The 20,450-nt window shown below is 46.5% G+C and overlaps 1 pseudogene; it reads right to left on the bottom strand.

The window, feature by feature from the left end:
* Positions 1–20,450, bottom strand: part of LOC115544266 (trichohyalin-like) — a 115,159-nt pseudogene that overhangs the window by 53,372 nt on the left and 41,337 nt on the right.

Here is a 20,450-nt window from a genome sequence, read left to right as displayed (position 1 = left end):
AACGAGAGAAGCGACGCCTCCGTGCAGCCGTCAAGTCAGAGGAGGCCGCCGTGTGTGTAAACACATAATTGCATGTGCACACTGCGCACACAGCACAGACACCCATCCACATGCCAAGTGTGTGTGTGTGTGTTTGGGTGTATGTGTCTGTGTGTGTGTGTGTCTGTCTGTGTGTGTGCATGGGTCTGTGTGTGTGTGTGCTGTGTCTGTGTGTGTGTGTGTGTTTATATGTGTGTGTGTGTATGTTTGTGTGCGTGTGTCTATATGTGTCTCTGTGTATGTGTGTGTGACTGTGTTTGTCTGTCTGTGTTTGTGTGTGTGTGCATGCGTGTCTGTGTGTCTGTCTGTGTGTCCCCGTGTGTGCATGTGGGTATCTGTGCATGTGTTTGCCAATATGTTTGTGTGTGTGTGTGTGTGTGTGTGTGTGTGTGTGTGTGTGTGTGTGTGTGTGTGTGTGTGTGTGTGTGTGTGTGTGTGTGTGTGTGTGTGTGTGTGTGTGTGTGTGCGTCAGGGGAGGCCAGTTGGGTGGGGGGCCTGAGATGTTTGTATTCTCCTGATGAATCCCATCACTCCGACTCCTTCACCGCCACATACATGGCTGCAGCAGGCGTCCTGGCCGTGGGAGAACTTAACCTACATTAGCGGCTGTCAGTCACCGTGACGATAAGCCCACACACAGCCGCTGTTTACAACGACCGCTTTGGCAAAATAATAAGACCCCCCCTCCCGATGATCTTCAGCCTGTCATCGGTTCAGATTTATATTTAGCTTTTTATGATCAGTCAGTGTCTGTTTGATCTACTTTACAATGACGCGCGTTAGTCTGTCTGAAAGCCATGTTGTTGTAAACGACCGTTTGCATCATCTTTCTGTCCAGCCAACCTTGGCATATACGTAGAGCATTGTTTATGATGCATTATATCATCATTATTATTATTATGCAGAGCTTTATTATGTTAAGTAGAAAGGGCCGTTTTGGGTTACAACGGCCCTGACGCTGGGCATCATTTTGACTGTTATGGTCATGTGTCAGAAGGCCTGAGGTGTTGAGAGGGAAGACATGAGGATGATGGAGGTTGATATGGAGAGAGGGAGGAGCCCAGGACAAAAAGAGTGGGACAGGGTCTGAGTTGTTTGAGGTTAAATAAAAGGGATTTGGACCCTATGTTGCTGATTCTAATTTAGTCTTAATGATACCTTACATAAGAAATACTTTCTTCAACAATCATTGGCTTTGGGTGATAAAACTTTCAACCTTAGGGGCGATAATTCAAGTGGAAACTACGTAGATATAAACTCAGCCATAGTGTTCCGCGATAAACACTGACTCTGCGTAGCGAAACGGACAAATGGAAACTGAAGTACACTTTGTAGCCCCGATAAAAAACCCTTGACCTGTGAAACATAAGCATGTCCTGGTGATGCATGTCAATGTTTAAGTCTGATGTTGACACTCGTATTAATCCTCCGAACAACAGTTTGAACCGAGGTCACCATGGATACAGGCCGAATCCCTGGTTTTGTTTTAAGTCTATTAACCTAAGGCAGATTGCCACAGACCCCAGAATTTCAATTTTTATGAGACTGCAGCTCATTTGCATCTGAAACTCTGTGATGTTTAATCCTATCATGCCTCTTATTATGTGTTGTGTACTGTGTGTTCAAGGGCAGGGGTATGGGTGTGGCTGTGTGTGTGTGTGTGTGTGTGTGTGTGTGTGTGTGTGTGTGTGTGTGTGTGTGTGTGACTGCATGCTGAAGTCATGCTGTTATATCAGTAAAAGGCTGATGGACAGAACGTTGTTGGGGAGGGATGACACCATCATATTAAAGACCAATATCATTTCTTTGCCTCTCTGTGACTCCTTTTCATTGCGTGTGGGCTGCTGTTTAACGGTCCATCTGTGCCCTTGACAACATCGCCTCCTCTAACCGCTCCATCCTGTATCTCTGCTACGCCTTAACTGCTTTGTTCACAAAAGGTGTTTTCAATTTTCAGCTGGGGATCTGTTTCTGTAGTTCTGCTGTCTGACGCTGTTCTCTTGATGGCTTCTGAAAGCGCTTGAACCAGAGATGAGATGGCAGGAGTTTATTCTCAAAATAAAAAAAATCCACTTGACAAGTTGAAAACTTGTCTAGACGCCTTCCCTGTACTGAGAGGACGACTTCTGTGGACCCGTCTCTCTCCTGGACCTGTCTCTCTCCTGGACCTGTCTCTCTCCTGGACCTGTCTCCCCTCAGCCTCAGACAATGTGGCTGCTGGGCTCCTCCGTATGACTTCACAACCCGACCCGGATTACAGTAAACGACAGTAACGATGAGTTATCTGCCGATCTGTGAACCCCTCCTTCGCTTGGGCGTGATGCATTAGAGAGAGAGAGAGAGAGAGAGAGAGAGAGAGAGAGAGAGAGAGAGAGAGAGAGAGAGAGAGAGAGAGAGAGAGAGAGAGAGAGAGAGAGAGTGTGCTGACTCCTGTCTCTCTGCCTGGCTGGTGCCAGGGCTGATGTAACTCTGCCAGGAAGTGGTCTCTGAACAGATATCTGAGTCCCGGTGATTGCAAGCCAATCTTTCCACTCTTCACTCGACTCTTCCCAGGGATTTGAGCTGCAGGGGTTTGTGTGTCTGTATGTATGTGTGTGTGTGCGTGCGTGTGTGTGTGTGAGAGAGAGTAGGGATATCATGTCCACATAAATAAATACACAGAGGAATAAACAGATTTTATTTGGTAACTTAAAACAACATTTTGACATGGAGTGGATGCCAACGATGTTAATATTCATTGTGATTTCAGCAGATATGGAGGACAGCTCTTTTAAAGTGTGTTGTAGACAAATAATGGAGTAAATGTTTCTGGGAGAACACGTGCTGGAATTGAACCAAGGCTTCCATATGAACCTCATCCTGATATCAGCGTTCTCTTTAGTAGCATTGGGAGACATTTCAGGAACCTACAAACATCTCTACATCTCGAGTATTGTAATCACATCAATCCTCTCCTAAAATTGTAATTTCTTTCCCACATAATTCAATTAATTTCCATACTTTGGTCCCATTTCCTTTTCTTCCCCCTCCAGCGGCTCTCTGCTTAACATCGATGAACCCCCCCCTTCCTGATGCTGACCGGCTGGCTGATGGCTCTGGAGTGGGATGGGACGCCTGTGGTTCACACAGTTATGAATGACTGTTTACGGTAAAGCACTGGACAGAAGCCACCCAAAACGCTGCCTAGGTTACTATGGAGTGCCAGGTGTAACCATGGCAATAAATGCCTCAGTTTCCAAACTTGCGCCACCTTGTGTTTGAAAAACATAACAATGGGTGCATTTCATTTGGTACACACCGAAAAATTTGAGTTTCTCTCTCTCTCTCTCTCTCCCTCTCTTTGTGGACACAATGACCCCCCAGGAGTCAGCGCTAAGAAGCCACCACGCATGCTGTGCCCCCCCTCCTTGTGGTTCCTCCTGTCTCCTCCTCTTCCTCATTCTTCTCTGTCATTTCCCTCCCGTCTCCCTCCTGCTCTCTCCTCTCCCCCCGGGGGGGGGGGGGTCCTGATGACAGAGGTATCAGTGAGGCTGATCCCCTCTCCCCTGACCTGGGTCCCGGTACATTCCTCCGCCCCCTAGCAGCCACCAGCCAATCAGCTCTTAGTGCCCGTGTTCCCAGTGGCGGTCGACACATTCCTGGCCCAGGCGGAGCGCTCCCAGTTCACCGCTCCAGACTCCCAGTACTCAGGTTACAACGAGCTGGTAGCTAACATACGGTCTCTGCTCTCTGTCAGCTCCCAATGCTAAGACCGTGACTCAGCCTCTCTCTCTCTCTCTCTCTCTCTCTCTCTCTCTCTCTCTCTCTCTCTCTCTCTCTCTCTCTCTCTCTCTCTCTCTCTCTCTCTCTCTCTCTCTCTCTCTCTCTCTCTCTCTCTCTCTCTCTCTCTCTCTCTCTCTCTCTCTCTCTCTCTCTCTCTCTCTCTCTCTCTCTCTCTCTCTCTCTCTCTCTCTCTCTCTGCCAAAGGCCCTGAAAGTAAATTTAAAGGTAATGGTCAGACCCCACTTACAGGGCGATCTTCAGGTATTATTGTTCTAAACATTTCGTTAATTTCCGACCTCCATTTAAAAAAAAGAAAAATAACAACACCGTTACTTCTTCCTCCCACCAGCACATCGTGGGGTAAAAATATCAGTAATAATCGCTAAGGAGGCAAAAATGGTACATTTTATTGATCCAAAATAGTAGATCATTTGTGTTGGGAACCTAATCCCAGAATCCATTCCTACCTGTGATAGGAAGGACACAGGACCGTCTTCATAATTAGTTGAATTTGAAGCTTAAAGAAGATAGAATGTGACTTTATGGGACAATCTTCATTAGACCGTTGCAGGCAGAGGAAGTATCTGATGCATCGCAACGACAAAGGTGCACGTGTCTTTCCTTTTCTTCCCCTATATTTGCTAATATTCCAGTCCTCGTGCTATTCCCCTCGCCCCGGGCAATATGAGCGGCACTGAGACACTCCCTCCAACAAGAAAGAGAAAACCTGATTCTCCAAATCTCACGAGTGTTCGCTTCTCTGAAAGAAAAAAAATCTCATTACCTGAAGGAGACAAGGGCTAGAAAAGAGGATAAGAGAAGAGAGAGATATAGACATACAGAGAGAGAGAGAGAGAGAGAGAGAGAGAGAGGGAGAGAGAGAGAGAGAGAGAGAGAGAGAGGGAGAGAGGGAGAGAGGACGATAGGTGTCCAGACCTTATATCTTTATATTCAATGTTTCAGATGAAATCTCCTCCTCTCCTCCCCTTCTCTGCTCGGTTATGAAGAAACCTGGGCCAAAGCATTGGCTTTCCACCACTGGCTAATCTCACATCATCACGCCAGGCCGGTCCTATTGATTTCTGGGGAGAGCAGTCCTCAATTGGTCTTCCTTTGTCAATCCGATGCTTGTTACCAGGCAACAGGATGACCTGACTGGATAGACCTCTCTCACTCTCACTCTCTCTCTCTCTCTCTCTCTCTCTCTCTCTCTCTCTCTCTCTCTCTCTCTCTCTCTCTCTGTCTCTAAGCACCAACCAAACCCCAAATAACGCTCATTTCAGAAACACACTGCACACACACGCACACACACACACACACACACACACACACACACACACACACACACACACACACACACACACACACACACACACACACACGCCCACGCACACAGACACTTACTTCATGGTACATCCACCACTGCAAGGCCATATAAGATGAACACATCTTTCAAAAATACCTTCATACTTTCAATTTGCATCCCAGCCAAACATTCTTGTGAATAATGATTTAATTGCAGTGCAATGTAGAAATGTTATTCATAAGAGACTTTGAAAAACACTATTTGAAAGGGGAGTGATTTAGTGTAGAGACAACATAGTGTCAGCAGTAATGTAATGCTTCTCCAGAACATTTAGCTCCATATTACATTCTACATAAAAATGATGAATGTCAGGCTTAATTCATGAGAGAAATCCTGGCTAAACTGGATTGTTACTGGCTTTTTGATAGATTAGGCAAATATTCAAATACAATTATCCAAATACATTTCATCCTATTAATCACATTTAGACAGTGATTTGCTATTCTCAGCTAACATTTTCCATTTGTCACTGTTGGATTCTCTTGAACTAAATTGGGAACTCATTTGACTAATTTCTGTAAAAATATTGAATCTCAACTACAACAAATATGCGTGCACACGCAAACATTCAAACGCACGCATGCATCCATTCACACACACACACACACACACACACACACACACACACACACACACACACACACACACACACACACACACACACACACACACACACACACACACACACCAATAATAATTATAGTGAGGTAACTAATGTTTTTCTTGTTGAATTGAACATATATGAGGAATATCTTCATGTATATATTAAAATAGTAAATCTAATATTCAGTAACCTCACTTCAATAGGACCAAATAAACGAGACAACTGACTGAAAGGGATTGGAGGTTTTTTTAATGAGAAAAAGACAGACACAAGCGGAAATGAAACACTGGTTGCCCAAACAAATCGCTGTAATAACCGTATCTACATTAAAGCTTTGTAATAACTTATACGCCACTGCTTTATTGAGGTGGAAAGAGGGTGAAAAAAAGGAAAATAAATGCTTATCTGCAGTGTTTCTGAATTAATATCTCATTATGGTTCCGCATCATCATTTTTTGGTATCATTTTGAGGAGGCAGGGGATTACACACTAATTACATATCGCGCGGTGCGAGGTGTCTGATGGATACGAGTGTGGGACTGCTGGTCGGGAAGTGTTTTCATTTCACCAATGAGGATGCTGTTTACTTGTAACAACACGTCTCTGAGGAGCGTAAACCATCGATACAGAAGCCTCTGGATTCTGTTGAAGCTGCGTATTTATCAGCAGCCAAACAAGTTATCTGCATACATTTTATTAAAATCTAAATTCACTTATTCCATTTGTTCACCCCCCTCTTCGTTTATTTAATTAAAAAACAAGATGCATTTGCACGTGCACCACTTCATGGCAGATCTCTGTTGTTTGAGGTGGAGTTGAATCTGTTGAGCAGTTCTACCCAAGGTTCATTAAAAGCCTGCTATTTCACACTCGTTTCACTGGCTCCTGTCTCTCTCTGTAGTGGGACATATTCTCACTATGTGGCCTCTCTCACTGCAGCACATGCCCACACACACACACACACACACACACACACACACACACACACACACACACACACACACACACACACACACACACACACACACACACACACACACACACACACACACACACACACACACACACACACACACACACACAGCAGACCTTCTCAATCGCATGCCTCCACCTGAAATTGGTTATTTTCAGAAATGATTCCAAATACAACCCTGTATATCTGTTTGTGCATTTCAGCGTATTGACATGTGTGAGTGTGCATGTGTGCGTGTATGTATGTGTGTGTAAGCGCGCATGTGTGTCTGTGTACGTTTATGTGTGTACATTTGTTGGTTGGTGTGTGTGTGTGTGTGTAAGTGTGTTGGCACGTGTGTGTGTGTGTGTTTAAGTGTGTGCGCGCGTGTGTATGTGTGTGTGCATTTCTATAGATCCTTCTATATAGGTCTACATATATATATGTGTGTGTGTGTGTGTGAGGGCCCGTGCCGCTCTGGGGGGCGGGCGGCGCTGCGGGCCGGAGCCCGTGGCCCGGGGCCCGGGGCCGTCTCTCCTACCGGTCTCTGATTCGGGCCTAATGAAGCCACAGCCTGGCAGTGGTGAAGAGCATCTGCAGCCACGGAGTGATGGGCATCTCTCTCTGCTGCTGAGTCCCGGAGGGGGGGTGGGGGCTGTGTGTGTGTGCCTGGATGGGGGTTTGGAGGAGCACACACAAACACACACACACACACACACACACACACACACACACACACACACACACACACACGCACACACACACACACACACACACACACACACACACACACACACACACACACACGCACACACACACACACACACACACACATCTGAGGACCCAGCCTGCTGTTTGCTCAGTGATTCGGTGCCCTGTATGTACTTGAGCTTCAGAAGGTCATGCCACATATGTTGGGGACGCCATCTGGACCGTAGGCTGTGGACCTCTCTCTCTCTCTCTCTCTCTCTCTCTCTCTCTCTCTCTCTCTCTCTCTCTCTCTCTCTCTCTCTCTCTCTCTCTTTCGCACTCTCTCTCTCTCTCTCTCTCTCTCTCTCTCTCTCTCTCTCTCTCTCTCTCTCTCTCTCTCTCTCTCTCTCTTTCGCACTCTCTCTCTCTCTCTCTCTCTCTCTAAGAGACTCACTTTGTAAATTGTTTTTTCATTTAAATGAACTTCCAAAGGAAATGGTTCCATTTAGGGTGCTAATGGCTGGTTGTATTTCCACTCGAGCCGGCAGCCATTTGGGTTTCTGGCTAAAGGAGGGGCTACACCCTGATCCACCAGAACCTCATAACATTAATGAAGTCTGCTTTTGTATATCATAAAGGAAGTCTGCTTGTATATAATATTGTTGAAGTCTGCTATAATATTACATTAATGAAGTCTGCTTTTGTATATCATAAAGGAAGTCTGCTTGTATGTAATATTGTTGAAGTCTGCTATAATATTACATTAATGAAGTCTGCTTTTGTATATCATAAAGGAAGTCTGCTTGTATGTAATATTGTTGAAGTCTGCTATAATATTACATTAATGAAGTCTGCTTTTGTATATCATAAAGGAAGTCTGCTTGTATATAATATTATTGAAGTCTGCTATAATATTACATTAATGAAGTCTGCTTTTGTATATCATAAAGGAAGTCTGCTTGTATGTAATATTGTTGAAGTCTGCTATAATATTACATTAATGAAGTCTGCTTGTATATAACATGAATGAAGTGCTTGTACATTACATTTATGGGGTGTGCTTATGTATAGCATTAATGAAGTCTGTTTACATTCAACATTATTGAAGTCTGCTCATATATTACATGAATGATGTCTGCTTATACATAACATTAATGAGGTGCGCTTACAGATAACATTAACAAAGTCTGCTTATATATAACATTAATGAGGTGAGCATATAAATAGCATTAATGAAGTGTGCTTATATATTTACTGCATCTGTATGTGTGTGTACTGTATAACTCTATGTCTCAATTTTCTATCTAGCTAGTAAATGCTATGTATCTTTCATTCTTTCTATTCCTCATTCGTCCCGTATTCCTTTCTGCTGTTGACAGTTTCCAATCTCCAGGATGTGTAGATGATGAACTTAAGCCATGACTGTGTGGTGTGGCCTGCTCCACACATATGTCTAAACATAGATTTAATAACAGTTGAGTTGCTGTTTTTACATTAGTGCTCGAAAACGCTTACTATGCTTATTCCTGTGCTCTTTCTGTCTTTCGCTCTCTTTGCTTCCTCTCTCTCTCTCTCTCTCTCTCTCTCTCTCTCCCTCCTTCTTGAAAGTCATCTTAAGGAAGGAATCTGTGTGGCTCCACTTCTTCTCCAGTCTCTTCATTATCTCTCTCTCTCTCTCTCTCTCTCTCTCTCTCTCTCTCTCTCTCTCTCTCTCTCTCTCTCTCTCTCTCTCTCTATCTCTGCCTCTCTCTCTCTCTCTCTCTCTCTGTCTCTCTCTCTCTCTCCCACCTTAAGGAGGAGGAGTGCAGCGGATAAGTTAGGACCTAATTCAGTCATACAACAACACAGGACACACATGGAGCCCGACTCACTGAGAAGAGGAGCACTGCTGCGGTATGGGTATCCAGGTACAACGGCACTAGGCCCCCCGCAGTCTCCCCCCCACCCCCATCTGCATCCGCATAACCATGAGGGATTGTCTACAGCCCTAATACATGTGAGAGTTTGTGAGTGTGTGTGTGTGTGTATATATATGTGTGTGAGAGTGTGTGTGCATGTGTGGGAGGGGTTGTGTGAGTGTGTGTGTGTTTTTATTTGTGTGTTAGTGTGTGTGTGTGTGTGCAAGAGGGTGTGAGCAGGGTGTTCCTAGACAGAAACTTCAGCAGGATAGGTAAGCAGATGCCTGTCTTTTTATGAGGAAGGGAGGCAGCGAGGGTGTGGGTGAGGGAGGGAGTGAGACAGTGGGAGAGAGAGAGGCAGAGCCGACTCACTCAACAGGACGGGTCTTTAATGCGATAAACAAAGTGTTGATTTATGCTCTCGTGACAGCTTTTTAGAAACCCCACACCAGCTCCACAGGGTGGAGCTGGAGCATCAGGGAGGAGCTGGAGCATCAGGGTGGAGCTGTAGCTTCAGGGTGGAGGTCGAGCTTCAAGGTGGAGGTGGAGCTTCAAGGACTTGCTTCAGGGTGGAGCTTTAGCTTCAGGGTGGAGCTGTAGATTCAGGGTGGAGCTGTAGATTCAGGGTGGAGCTGGAGCCTCAGGTTGGAGGTGGAGCTTCAGGGTGAAGCTGTAGCTTCAGGGTGTAGCTGCGGCTGTAGCTTCAGGGTGGAGCTGCCGCTGTAGCCCCAGGCTTCACACTCTCAGACTTGATTCTCATGTCATTAGTGTGAATCACCCCCACGGTAAATCGAATCACTTTGCTTTTTAGTGGGAAGGGTTCTTACACAGCGGTGCTACTGGCGAGGAGGTGAAAGGAGAAGGAGGAAACATTGTGAACACATGATTTAGACTGTAGGGTCCAGACACGGCCCAGTCTGTTGGGTCCATCTCTACATGGATTGCTGTAAGAGTCCTGGTTCTTCTCCTCTGCTGTAATGTCCATGTGTTCTAGAGGATGAGTCTGCACGTCTCATCTGGGGGGCGTGGCCCATGTGTCTGCGTTTGCTTCCTCCCCCTTAATTCATCTTTTGGTCTCTATCCCTTTGGTGGTGTCTCTTTACCTTTCATAAATCCATCCATGAATGAGGACCAAGCTCGGACTTTAAAGAGCTGAGATTTCAGATTGGAGACAAACACGTTTTAAATGAAGCACTCTTTTTTGAATAAACTCATTCCTATGATTCTGAGCATGGAGCAGACAAAACGAGGCAGTCTTCGCACCCCAAACAAGAGGGTAGACGTTGTCTCATTGTCTTTATAAACACATAAAGGAATGTAGGAGCAGTACTGTGTGGTACACCCACAGAGAACATGATATCTCTGGTCCCAGGGTGTTGAGATGCTGCCTCTGGGAGTCGTGTTGCTCACCGCGGCCTCCAGACTGCTTGTTGTTGTCGTAGGAAGTTTGGGTCGCTGTAGGGTCAAGAGGTTTGGCATCCTGAAGAAACACATGTTCATGCTTTGCATGGTTGATGATAGTTCATTCTAAAGCGTGCTACGCTGTGCCGACCATCTTTAACCAAAACACGACCAAATCAAGATAGGGCAACAAACATTTGAAACTCAATATTGCCATTTTGTGTTTGACTTAGCGAGAACTCCTAAATGTCCCGTAGACGTGCGCTCAGCATGCTTTGCTAGGAAGTATCAGGCTTATCGTGGGCACTGAGACAATTAAGGAGACAATTTCACGCGCAGGGCTTCCATAATCACCAATGCATGCTGGGAGCCCATATCAGAGTAAGCTCCGTCTTGGCTGAAGAGAATTAATTTGTACTTTATAACTCACTATGAGACAATTTGAAGCTACACCCAATCAGAGATTTAAAAAGAGAAGGGGGGAGTGAGAAGATGAAACAACAAAACAAATTGCTTATTAAAGCTTTAATTTAAATTAAGTAAATGAAGCTCTTCAATGTTCTTCCGCCCCTTTCATCAGGAGCTGTTTTCAGTGTATATTGACCCACTATATGATCATGGAACTATTCAATATATTCTTTAATATATATTTCTTTAATATTTTTTCATTCTCAAATGACCCACAGAAAAGTTTGATCAATATAGTGAAAAGTGGTAGGTAAAGTGAATAAGTGTGAGCAATAAAAACGTAATATTGTGGATAGTTGAGACCCTCAGCGAAAAAGATACGGAGTTGATTCCTGAAAGAACTGCCCTAAAGCCCCCTGAACACACTAAAGCCCCCCATGCTGGTGTTGAACCTCTGTTTTCCCCAACAAACTGGGAGTCAAACTTGCATTCAGACCACATTCAGACGTGCGTGCACATAACTTCAGAAGATGATTTAGGCGGGAAACCGGAGCCGTCTGCCTATTGGCTGCTTAATCCCCATTATGCAAGCTGACATCAGATGGCCTCGCTGTTTAGATCAGAACATAACAAGTCGTAATGAATGCAAATGAATGTATGCTTGCAGGGATCAAAATTGCACATAATTACACTACTACCTCTGAGATGATACAGGTATGCCCCTAGCTAACCCTGCACACATCAAGGTCTCTCTCTCTCTCTCTCTCTCTCTCTCTCTCTCTCTCTCTCTCTCTCTCTCTCTCTCTCTCTCTCTCTCTCTCTCTCTCTCTCCCTCCCTCTCTCCCTCTCTCCCCCTCCCTCCCTCCCTCTCTCCCCGCTGCACATTTCTTTGAGGCTGTTTGTAAACAAATGGAGCTCGTTAGGCTGATGGCGGCAGGTAAGCAGGTAAACAGTGAGCTAACCTCGGAGACGCCGTGCATTCCATAGCGACCGCGTATTACATCATTACAACACGCCCAGCATCACATTACAGCGCGTTACACCAGGGTCCCTCACAGATCCCATCATCACAGAGGTCTTAGTTTGAGTCACGTTTCAAGTTACACACATTAGTCTGAAATTTTGATTGTTCATTTCTTGCTCATTGTTCATTTCTTGAGTCGTAGCGATTAGTCCTCGTCAGAACAGAGAGCAGGGACTAAATTAACTTATTGTGCTGGCGTACTATGACCCACAATGTTCACACCTCATCACGGCCAGCCAGCCCCTCCCTCCCTCCCTCCCTCCCTCCCTCTCTCCCTCCCTCCCTCCATCCCTCTCTCCCCCTATCACTCCCTTCCTACCTCCCTCTCTGTTTCTGTCACCTTCCCTTTCCCTTGTTTTCTCTTCCCATCTCTTTCTCTTTTTCCCTCGTTCCATCCATCCCTCTCTCAGCCTTTCTTTCTCTCTCCTTCTTTCTAGTACTTTCATGCACTGCCTCTGCCTCTCTACCTCTCACTCTCTTAAATCTCCTTCATCTGTGTGCGTCCGCCTGTCTGTCAGTCTGTCTGTCTGTCTGTCTGTGCCGGTGCAGCCTACGGTGAAATCCTAACGAGTGGTAATGTGAATGTTGTGAGCCAATGAGTGACCACTCGCCGCTCCCTCAGCCAGCGCAATTACATCGTAAGTTTGATCGGCGGTGATAGACAAAACAGCAGGGGTTCATAAATATGGATGGGAGAGTCTCAGAAAATAAATTAACAGGGGCTGGCCTCTCGGCTGGCCTACTTAGACTGTCAATTACAGAGCTGACAGGAGCATCGTGAAAGAGCAACACGGCTGCATGCACACACACAGACACACACACACACACACACACACACACACACACACACACACACACACACACACACACACACACACACACACACACATACATAGATATAGACACACACACACAGAGACATAGACACACACACACACACACACACATAGACATAGACACACACACACACACAGACATTGACGCACACACACTAACGCATAAATACAAACACTAACACATAGATACACACACACACACACACACACACACACACACACACACACACACACACACACACACACACACACACACACACACACACACACACACAGAGACAGACATGTGCACGCATATGCATACACATTTACGTATGCACACATGCATGCACACAGACACGTACACATGAATGCACACATACTGACACACACGCCTCAACAAATACACACACACACACACCCAGTCATTAAACTGTTCATTTGATACTCTTCTGGAGCAATAAGGCAATCAGCTGATTCATTATCAACAGACAGGTGCTGTGCTTTATGGTATGTATGGAGAAGCCCTCAGTTTATGAGCGGTGTCACTCACCACAAACCAATCGAGGGGAAAACATACACACCACACTCAGACCCAGCTTCTGAAAGTCTTCAAATGGACATTTTTTAATACTACAAAAAGCCAAATTTCTGCACTATAGTCGATGTGGATTTAAGTGAGTTACTTGTGTGTGCATATCTTTCAGTAAATCGCTACTTCTACTTCAAACTGATGAATAAATATCAAAGTATCTTTGGTTTACCTAACAGCAAATAGATTAACTAAGGTTTCACTGCAAATTGAAATTGTTATCCAAAAGCAAATTAAATCGAATTCACAGGGCAGTTTTGTTGCTTTGGTCAAACAAGCCCAAAGCGAGACTGATGATTCTTGCTGGCGGTTGGTTTTGTGGTCTCGTTTTCTGAGCTGCTGATAAGATAAACATAGAATTACCGAGTCAGTAAAACAGCAATCCAGTCTCTACAGAGAAACGTCAAAGACAGCTAAATTGGTTTGATAGAGAGACATATAGGTTTACTGTGGATATCAACAGAGAGAAAAACCTCATGAGGTGAGTGTAGCACTTATGTAGTAGAGAAGCTAGTCAGTGAGAGTGGTTATAGATTTATATTTTGCGAAGAGGGAGAAAGAGTGAGCCAAACCTTCTTGCAATAACCCAAGAGCAATACCACATCTTGGCTCATCTTTCCTTAGTTTTGCAATAACTTCCCGAGGTGGACTGTCCATGTTGATCGTGCTCTGCGTCTGTTCAGAGCAGAGGATCGAACACATCAGGCCGTCAACAAATAAGAAAATAATGGAGCCACTTGGAATCTGCGATACCTATCAGGTCTCTCGGCTTAGTCGAAGAATGTTCTGAACAAGCATGGAGACGTTGAACGAGCCATGTGGCAAAAGCATAATCAGCTAACCCTACGGCTGTACAATCCAGAATAAAACAACAAGATGCCTTCACGCTATGCAGAATTTAAAACGTTTAAACCTTTCAACCTTTAAATGACAAGTGTTTCAGTCCAACTAGAGGAGCCCAGAACACACGAGGGCAGGCGTGGCGGAGATAACCCTTCGCATGATCAATCACATGATCTCATTACCGGTCGGTTTCCTCTTAATAAATGTTTTATGTTCATGAAATAAATCTGTCTTGCAGACATCAAACAAACAACTAAGAGGCTTTCAAGTGCTTTAATTATTTGGATTCAGCACATGTCTCTCTGTTGTTACAAGCCCTGTGTTTATCCACGGCCTTCATATCCACGGCAGGGTTAGAGAGATCAGCTGTGGTCGGGTAATGGAGGAGCCAGGGACGGATAAAAAACCACCGGGCCGCTCTGCCAACACCCTGGCATCATTAACTCGCCGACAATTCTGTCAGCAAATTATGCAGAGTCTTTGTCACGATTCCAAACCATTTCCTCATAAAACATCAACTTGTTTACAAGAAGTGAAAACTGTTGAATTAAAATTACAACATCATGGAGAGAGAGAGTTCTTCTGTGCCTTGATTATATTATAATTCTCAAAATAGAGCCATGGGGGGAAAGTGGGATCTTAACTGTGTGTGTGTGTGTGTGTGTGTGTGTGTGTGTGTGGGGCTCAGGAAGGCGTGGCTCTGGTCTAGATACGACTGGCTGAAGGCGGTTAGCAGGAGGACAGCGTTGTGGACCCTGTCTGCAGTATCGATTGTGGCACCGCAAATAAGTTGCCGTAACAGGATAATATTGAGCTGAATCATTGATGGTGTGCTGTATGTATCGCTGCCTGCTGGCCAAATTCAATTCTATTGATGCGACGCTATGAAGGGATCAAGTGTGTAGCCATAATGTGTGTGGTAGTGAGGGGACACAGGGCTCAATACGGCTGATATACCAAATTAACTCTCACGTCTAGGTGCACTGGCATCGAAACGGACTACAGTAGCCTTAAACTCATTCGGTTCAAATCGACAGAATATGTGAACGTAGTACATTATGTTCCATTCTGCTGGGCCAACACGTTTTTAGATTGGCCAGAGAAAATGTTTTATTGTAAATGCGTAAGGTATAAAATTATTAAATGTGAAGCCTGCATTATTTGAACAATATCTCTGCGAGGGCCTGACACTGTCTGAGGGATGAATAGGCAGATGGATGGATTTGGGCAGTAGTGGCGACCAAAGAATAGATTAGAGGTTAATCTTGTTTTAGGGTACTTTCCTTTCGTTCGCTCGGAGTCATTCCAGGAAACAAGAGCAGATTTGAAATCCATCCAAATCTAATTAAAAACACTCGATGGCAGAGCTGTGTTTACTCCCCCTCCTTCTCTTTTCTGACAGTTTGATCGCAGGGATGAGAGGCATGTGGAGGCCGGGGCGCCGACGGAGAGTGTTTCACAGGAGGCTTCACGCAGGCTCTCCCTCAACAAGGTGCCTGCTGTTGTTAGTGGAGACAGATAGGCATCCCTGATAAGGCTGGAAATGTGTCAAATCTCAGGAGGGATGCCGGGTGAGAGTTCTAAAGGTAAATGTGGCCTACTTGGCTATATAATTAAATCTATTGTTTGGTTGTCAGGAACTTCACATACTTTGTTGCAGGTTTCTCCACTGCTGTGCCCACTGTTGCTGATGCGGTATTATTGCTTTAAAATATAATAAAAATCCATACCCATGTATTATTCACATTGTAAAGCGGTCAAAAAAACAAAACATCGTAAGGGTAATAACAATGCCCGTGCATAGATTTATGTTGCGAGAATGTTTCTTTACAAACAAAAACTTCCCTCAAAAACACCTTTCGAACCACAGTGGCGTAAATAACACAACACAAACTCAGGCTGCTCCCCCATACATCAGCAGCAGCAGGCGTGCTGTTCCACCACACCAGGAAGAGAAACAGAAATCAATACTGCCTGGCTGGCCTGCAGACTCTGCGGGCAAGCTTAACTCTAACAACATGCTTAAGGCCGCTATCCGTCCCCGTGAACCTATCGGATCTCCGCCATCTCAAACTCTGCCCGGCGACAGGCGACTCCCTGACCCCACCCCCCCTCTTCCTCCTGCTCCCCCGGATGCGGCCCACGCAGCCTCCAGTCTCACCGCGGCAGCCTCTGTCTGCCTGCAGCCTCTGTCTGCCTGCAGCCTCTGTCTGCCTGCAGCCTCTGTCTGCCTGCAGCCTCTGTCTGCCTCTAGCCTCTGTCTGCCTGCAGCCTCTGTCTGCCTCTAGCCTCTGTCTGCCTGCAGCCTCTGTCTGCCTGCAGCCTCTGTCTGCCTCTAGCCTCTGTCTGCCTGCAGCCTCTGTCTGCCTCTAGCCTCTGTCTGCCTGCAGCCTCTGTCTGCCTGCAGCGTCTGTCTGCCTGCAGCCTCTGTCTGCCTGCAACGTCTGTCTGCCTGCAGCCTCTGTCTGCCTCTAGCCTCTGTCTCCCTGCAGCTTCCCTGCCGCCTCTTAGGCAGCAACACTATAGCAGCAGTGCGGTTGGCCTTCTTAATGGCCATTGTTGTGAAGGGGGACCTCTGCTCTCTTCATGGGCCGGCCGCGGCAGGCAGATGGATGGCCTCGCTGCCTCCTCCGTGCTATCAGGACGGCCCAGACACTGGGGCCGCGACTGGCGGAACAAAGTAGGAGGAATGGCGCCCCAGTGGGGAGGAGATGGGAGGAGGGGGGGTAGGGTGGAGGGGCTGAAGGAGGGGTGGAGGAGGGAATTTGGGGATGAGGAATCAAGGTTTGAGGGAGGAGAGAGAGAGAGTGAGCGACAGAGAATCAGGTAGAGAGAGAGAGAGAGGGACACACATGCAGAAAAGCAGTATTGGAGGCGGAGGGGGTGGAGTGTGATGGAAGGAGGTTGGGCAAGGGCGAAGGGTGAAGGAGCTAGGGAGAGAGAAAGAGAGAGAGAGAGCGAGGGGCTCTCCCCCCTTCTTCTCCCCCTCTGAATACATTGGGAGCTCCTTTGTGAGGGGTGTAAAGACAGGAGTGTGGCTGCTGTCTGTGGCAGAGGCCTGTGTTCTCAGCAGCCCATGGAGAAGAAAAGACAAGGGCCCGATGGTGGTGCTGGGGCACACCGAACCCCTTTACTGGCCCCCTGCCCTGGCCCGCCCCCACCAGCCTCACCGAACCCCTTTACTGGCCCCCTGCCCTGGCCCGCCCCCACCAGCCACAGCACCCGGCCTGCTGATGAATGGGGCACTCGCTGAAAATGAAGCCTGCTGGAGAGGCTTGGGTTGGTGAGGGAGGGGGGACCCGAGAGAGAGAGAGAGAGAGAGAGAGAGAGAGAGGGAGAGAGGGAGAGAGGGAGAGGGAGAGCAGGTCGTGAAAGCTCAGGCCAGGAGGAACACTTCTCCAGGAAAGGGTTAGAGAAGGAAACAAGATGGACTTCTCCAGCTGGATGGCCAAGCAGAGGGCTTCCCTGTCCTCCGTCACCAACGGAGTGAGAATCATGAACAGACCTGTTTCAAGGCACCGTTTCTTTGTGCCTTCCTCTAATCATGTTTTTGAGGATTTCTGGACAGAAAACAATGAAGGATACACACTTTTAATAAGTAGAAACTGTTACCATGTGTCTGCACTGCATCAGGGCCTGACTAAAGAGGGGGCTCTATATGGTGCAAATGGCCTTGCAGGACCCTCTGTGTCCCTTATCATCACCACATGATGATCTGTGAATTTATTTGTGTTGTCAGACATCCGATTTATGTAAAACGGCAGCAGCGTACAAACAGTTTGTTGTAAACAATTGAATATTCACTGATTATGTGCTCCGCAGATTAAAGCGTAATTTCTCAGTGTGCTGAAATCGATGCGTTGTTTGCCATGAATTTCCAGTGCCAAACAAGGAGTTCATCACCCTAGTGCAGAGACCCTTGCCTCTCTCTGTTACTAAATATCTCTCTCTTTCTCGCTCTCTCTCACTGTTCACCCTGTCACTCTATCCGTCTCTCATAAACGCACGCAAGGAAATCCTGCCCTTAAGAACTAGAGAGACGTGGAGAGAGAGGGATATAGAGCAGGATCAAGTCATAGGGAGAGAGAGAGAGAGAGAGAGAGAGAGAGAGAGAGAGAGAGAGAGAGAGAGAGAGAGAGAGAGAGAGAGAGAGAGAGAGAGAGAGAGAGAGAGAGAGAGAGAGAGAGAGAGAGAGAGAGAGAGAGAGAGAGAGAGAGAGAGAGGAGGGTATCTGGAGAGAGGGATAAAGCCTGTGAGAGGGTGGAGGAGGGTGTCTGGAGAGGCAGAGCGAGCCTGGGGGCTGGCCTCTGTCCCAGCTCCCCAGCCCCTCTGGATCCCGGCCATCTGCCACAGCTGCTGTCCCGCTTTAACTGCCACTCTAATTGACAATGAACTCGGAGCCCTGGGATAATTGTGGCTGCTTGGCGACTTGGGCAGGTAATGCGTCCTTTTCAGGATTTATCAGGCCCCATCTGCTCATGGTGCTGCTGCCTGTGATGGAGAAGGCCCCCGTTCTCCCAGCCATCGCCTCTCATACCGCTCCCTCCGCCTCTCCTCCCTACTTCTCCTCCGCCTACTCCTCCTCCTCATTCATGTCATCCCCTATTCTCTTGCAACCCAGGCCTAGCCACAACCAACTTCTTCACTCCTTCCTCCCTCCTCTCCCTCCCTTCCTCCCTACTCCCTCCTCCCTCCCCCATATCAACTCTTCTTTCACCTCCCTCCCGGTTACCAAGCAAATATTGGGCATGTTCTGTGGGGACCCTCATTATAGAGCAGGGGGAGGGGGGGGCTGTCAGGCCACGCCCACCTGAGAGGAGGGAGAGAAAGAAAGTGAGAGAGAGAGAGAGAGAGAGAGAGAGCGAGAGCATGTTTGTTAAATCATCAACTCCAAAATAAAAGAGCCCTTGTGGGCAGACTGAAACTCCCTTTTCTTTTCTTCACCCTTTTTGGGAGGTTTTTGTTTTCCACATCTCTTCTGCTGTGAAGCGCACGATGAGTGCGGCTGAGTCGTGTGTCTGGGGAGGGAGGGGAGGGTAGGGAGAGAGAGAGAGAGAGAGAGAGAGAGAGAGAGAGAGAGAGAGAGAGAGAGCGAGCTTGACGCCGGCTATTCTCCTGGCTGTTGATAATGTAGTGCCATCCCACATGGGGTGGGTGCAGGTGGTGGGTGCATTGGGTGGGGGTCCCCTTCCTGTTTGATTATTGCTTGACTCCATCTTGATCAACCATGCCCATTGCCCACCTTTGATGCCCTGTCCCAAACTATCACTATCAACATCAGTGAATTAGCATTAGCATTAGCATTAGCATTGAATATTAATGGGTTCTTCTGTTGAGAACTAGCATATTCTTAAAGAACAACGGTTCTGCTTAGGAGGGCTAGGAATGTCTTAAAGAACCACGGGCCCACTAAGGAGTGCTAGCATATTCTTGAAGAACAACAGAGACGGTTTGGGTTGAGAATTAAGGAAAGAATAAATGTATTTTTGTCCTCTGCCCTCAATGGAAACCATCAGCAGTGTCTACAGATGTTCTTCTGGGAAGTTTGACAACATGTCACCACATTTTGATCTAAATACTAGATCTAATCCTGGCTTAAATACGCCGTTGATAGAAACATGTCCTCGTCATTTAGATGAAGACTGTCTGGATACCACTTGCACAAGGTGCCCTGCAGAATGTATTTCCTCTATGTAGTCATATTCTTTTGAGGTCAGTCACTGGTTGAGAACTCGAAGACATGTCATCTTTAGGCCACTACCCAGGAAACTGATGTTGCCATGTGCTGGCTAATTGTGGGCCGTTCATAAACATTTGTTGGTGCTAGATATCACTTTAGGTTATCAGATTGATATTTACTGCAATCAGTCCTTAATGGAGACATGTACTTATTGTGTGTTGTGTGTTTCTCTCTGTTGTTTATTTCTGACATCATGTACTAGCATTATTCATTTTGGCTAAATGCCATAATATTTTTTGATGTGCACAACAGAATGAAACAGGCCATGCTGGGATTGGTTCAGTGGGTCTTGATCAGTGCGGAACTAAAAGTCATA

The sequence above is a fragment of the Gadus morhua genome, chromosome 5 (genome assembly GCF_902167405.1).
Source record: "Gadus morhua chromosome 5, gadMor3.0, whole genome shotgun sequence".
In the NCBI taxonomy this organism is placed as follows: Eukaryota; Metazoa; Chordata; class Actinopteri; order Gadiformes; family Gadidae; genus Gadus; species Gadus morhua.
The sequence above is the reverse complement of the archived record's forward strand: the minus strand, read 5'-3'. Positions and strand labels throughout refer to the sequence as shown.